The sequence below is a fragment of the Crocodylus porosus genome, unplaced genomic scaffold (genome assembly GCF_001723895.1).
Source record: "Crocodylus porosus isolate Cpor-Errol unplaced genomic scaffold, CroPor_comp1, whole genome shotgun sequence".
Taxonomy (NCBI): Eukaryota; Metazoa; Chordata; order Crocodylia; family Crocodylidae; genus Crocodylus; species Crocodylus porosus.
Window position 1 is genome coordinate 71,050,637 of NW_017728906.1, and position 4,709 is coordinate 71,055,345.

Genomic DNA, 4,709 nt, shown 5'->3' on the forward strand with positions numbered 1-4,709 from the left:
ACCTCGTGAACCAACAGACCTCCTTTAGTTTATGACTTTGTGAAACAATAAAAGTTTTAAATTGAACAGGTCTGAGCCTGTGCTTAATTCAGTCCTTATATAATTCGGCATCGAACTCACACAGTGGAAACCCGAACGAACAGGCTGGGTCTAGCGGCGATGGAGTTCTGAGCGACACAGAAGCTGGGTGTTCTTTTAACAGAATGGGTTTATTGATTTACGCTTGGTAGAGCACAGGTACGGAGTCTTCAGTTACAGTTAACAGTATTAACACACAACAGAGGGACCTGTTGTCCCACGGGGTTCACCGACAAGCCCTTGCTTTCTACTCACGGTGCCGAAGCCCGGGAATAGGTGCGGCTGCCTGTCGGATAAGTCCCAGGGATGGTCAACAGTTTATAGAGGAGGAACAAATGACGAAACAAAACTGTAACTCATCAATGTTCACCAGTCCACAGAACGGTGAACTGAGCTGAGATGATTGCCGAAGTCCAAAGCCAGGTAAGTCGAGCCGAAGCTGTAGCCAGAGTCCAAAGGGGTGATCTGAGATCATGGTTGAAGATCGATGCGAAGGTAGGTTGTAAGCCAACAGATCGGTGCAGTAAACAGCGATAACGAATGATACAGAATGCCAGATGGGAGAAGAGACCAATAGGCCCAAGGGCCTAACTGGAGGACAGTCCCTGAGAAGGTCAGCCTCTGTCTCCAGCTATGCAGGTCTCTTGCCCCCCAGGGAGGGGTCCACTAACCTTTTATGTGAATTTGGTGGCCAATTAGAACGCTTTCCTCGAAGAACTTTCTAGTCTGATTATGTCATTCACTGAATAGCAATGGGCATGCGCGCTGTTACTCTCTCTCTCACTGGGCATGCATCTGACAGGGAATCTAGGTCACCCATGAGTGACAGGTCCGCAGGTCATGCAAAGGGCACATGCAGGGCCTGTTACCCTGGCACAGACTAGATAGCTTCTGTATTGGCAGCACTCACAGAGCAAATTTCCATGACAGTATCGTGTCAGATCAAGTGCTGTAAAGTTGAAACTGACGTCAGAAACTTGAAACTGTGTCAATTTATAAACATTGTAAGTGTGAAACGTGGTAAGTTGAGGACTGTCTATACTGTTGAATATACAGTCAGATTTTTGCTCAGGTAGAAGCCAGGTTTGCATATGGTGGGTGAGGTCAGAAGGAGCCAGCATTATTTCTGTGGCTTCTAACTACTGGTATATTATTTTATTGCTTTAAGCTGTAAGATTTTACCAAATATGCAGCAGGTTTGTTTACTATTGGAGACACCTGATTGTATGCATTATTAAAACGTATGTAATTAAAATACTAGACCATATTTAGCCCTCAGATGTGTGTGTGTGTGCGCAGTTCTCATGGGAGTCAGTTGCTTACATCTCAGGGAAGAATCTGTACTGTTGTATTTATAATTACTATACCCCCCTCCCTTTACATTTTAGTTTGTAAAGTGAAGGGGGGGGGAAAGCACCGTGATAGAAATATATAATATTCCTTAATGAAACCACCTCTGTTACAATGAGAAAATTATAGTATGGCACTCTGCTACATATGGAAATTATGTAAAAATGGCATATTATCATATTAGCAGAAAAGATGTACAATATGCAAAACAGTGCACCAAAATATAGGCCTAAAGAATCCTGTTTAATTTTTCCCCATTTGTGCCCAACCTTTATTTCTCCCGAACAGAGATGGGTGAAATCTTTTGATCCAAACTGTTTACATTGACATATAAGTGATTCAGTAATACAAAGTCATTTTGTGACTTTCCACTGATTTTTGTCAATTGTTTGAAAATAATACTAATAGAAATTCCAAAATAATTGAAATGTTTAAGGTTTGACATTTCCTGAAATGGACCAAAACTGAAATGGACTATTCTGATTGACCTAAAACACTATTTTGACTTTCTAATTTGCTAAACATTTCAGAGTTCTGTTCACAGTTTGAACCAAACTGATTTTTTCTGTTTCTCAGAAATTCCAGTGATCTCAATATACCTGTTGTTCTCCTTGGTCTGCCCCCGACTACTGAATGTGCTGACTCTCTTCCTTTCTGTTTGTGCTACTTCCTTTTACTCGTCCTGTACTTCTCCTTTAACTTTCTTCGCTATCTGAATGTCCCCTCTTTCTTAATTTCATAACAGCCCCCTCCCCTCGTACCGTTTCTGTGACCTTTTTTCCATACATCTATCACTAGCAGGGCTGGAGAAAACATCACAGGAGCAAGGGAGCACATTTCCATTGATTTGTTTAGGTCTCGTCTAATGTTCAAAGGCTTTGGGGTTTTAGATGTTCTCTGATGCAAACTGTGCAATTTCTTGGCATATCTCCCTCTATATTAATAGTAGCACAGAGGCTGGAATGGTGCCTTCTGAAATGTCAGAGGTCCCTTTCAAAGACTGTAGTTGAAATACATGAAGCTTACTATTTCTTGGCATCTCATGCACCACTTTGCTCTTCCATTCCATCATTAAATGTGTAACATTAGGGAAGTCTGTAACTATGACATATGACAGCATTCTTAGCTGTTTGAGCTGATTATTGAACTCAGATTTTGGAGGTGCTGAAAGTACTGTTCTTCATTTCTACTTGGTGGTTATAAATATTACAGCTAAATGGCTTGTCAGACAGAGTACAGTTCTCCTGCACATTCTCCATGCGGCTGTACTGTGGAGCAGAGCAATTTTGTGATCAAAAACAGTTTATGTAGAGCAGAGGTCAGAAGCAAATCCACAGTGTGACAGGAATCTACCTATCATTGTGTGTCATGGATTATTTTACATTTTGTCTTGTTGATTGGTGGGATGTGTTGATTGAATAATACAGTGTGCCTCAACAGAATGGCCTTTGACAGCAACAGTTTATTCCAGATCAGAAGGGAAATAATGAGAGGATGCGAAATCTATGGGAAGCTACCCTCCCCCCTTGCATAAATTCAGAACTGCAAAAGGTGATTCATAAGTTAACTGTATGAAGCCCCTATACAAGATCCTTCCCACATCAATGTAAATTATTGAAGCTTCACTAATTTACATGAAAAATGCTAATTTACGTCAGCTGAGAACTAACCCGCCTCCCATCAGAGATGGGCATGGACCAAAACCCATTTTGGGGTGAATTTATATTTAATTATAGATCTAGAACAGAATTTGATATGCAGCTACGAGTGACTGAACCACAACACTGAAAATGAATAACCCTGAATGTTGGTGTGTTGAAAATGCACTAGCAGGTGGCATCGTAGTAGATGTTCCTAGTGTGAAAGCCACTATCTTTTGGCATTATGATGCTGTTTCACTTTTGTTGTTAACTGCCACCAAGGAAAGCTGTGGGGAATAGGAGGGAATATTTATTAAACTACTGTTACTTGAAAATTGAGGATACTAAGCTATGTCACAACAAAATACTATACGGGGGCTTCCCACTCCATGCCTTCAGTGATGTTTTTTCTTGGAATAGTTTTACATTTGATGAATAGATGACAAAGTGTTTTTTTATATCTTCTCTCCTTTTATACCTTCTCTATACTTTTGTACAATTCCTTTCTATACCTAGAACTGGGCTTGAAGTAGAGTTGGAAACTGCACCTCCACAACAGTATCAAGATCTGATTGCTACAAGCTTTTCTCAAAAACTGTTGTTATGCACAGTTCTGCTTAACATGGCTTGCTGTATTTACTCTGCAATCCTAGCAAAGCACGATCACTTCAGAATGGCACGGTATCCTTACCAACTTGGTTTTGGCTGTGCCTAGTATACAGTAGAGGGGAGTAGGAGCACAAACCGTCCTGTGGGGTGCTGGAGCTAGGGCACTGGGGAATTTTATCTCCTTTACATGGAGATAAGACTTAATTCTGCCTGGTTGTGCTTGGTTGCTAATGTTGCTAACAACAACCCTCTCTATTTTATCTAGGAAGCAGCTGAGTTGCATAAAAATAATTGTTCCAGGTTCTTGCTATGGCTGGGTATTGCTTCTCTATCATGATTTTGACATATGCCCATTACATAGTTGGGGGAAAAAAGTTACTTGGACAAAGCCAAGTCACAACAGCCTTTGTCTTTCACCATGCCTCTTGCTCTGGGGCCTAGAAGGGGGCGGCATAGAAGTGGCTATGTCAGTCCTGGACATAAAAGATTTCTCCAGTTTTATGGCTGCTTTATGTGCCACAGCAGGGTAAAAGAGCTGAATCTAACCATGCAATGTAGCCACTGGGTTTGTAAGGACTCTTGTTACAAGCAGATAAAGAGGTGGTAAAAAGTCAACAGTGCCCTGGAACTGTATCTACATCAGTATTCTCACCATTGCTACCACTGATAGCAGCTTACAGCGTATATCTGTACTGCAGTTCTGAGATGTGATTGCAGTTCCTGTAGGTTTAACTGAAATAGCTTTAGGCCGGCTAGCATGGGCACCAGTCACATCCAGCTATGGCAGTACAGATTTCAGCGCAGGCTGCACAAACCTACCCATGATACTGGGTAAAATATTCAGTAGCTAAGGCCACTGCTGCCCTGCTGGTAGCTTGCATATGCTTACAAACCCTGCAATTGCCCTTTTGGTTTACATTGCAGAGATATCCAGTGATAACTGCAAGCACCATTGGGCTGTCAAAGATTATTCCTAACCATTTCAAACAATTCAGGAGGTTATTTTAGTAGTAAAAATTAAGCAGTTTTTGA

The 4,709-nt window shown here is 41.4% G+C and overlaps 1 long non-coding RNA gene across 1 annotated transcript in view; it reads right to left on the reverse strand.

Moving 5' to 3' along the window:
- LOC109305974 overlaps positions 1 to 4,461 on the reverse strand; it is a 14,944-nt gene extending 10,483 nt beyond the window's left edge. Inside the window, exon 1 of the long non-coding RNA XR_002099793.1 lies at positions 4,450 to 4,461. This is a non-coding gene — a long non-coding RNA (uncharacterized LOC109305974). The remainder of the gene's footprint in view (positions 1 to 4,449) is intronic.
- Positions 4,462 to 4,709: the final 248 nt, after the last annotated feature.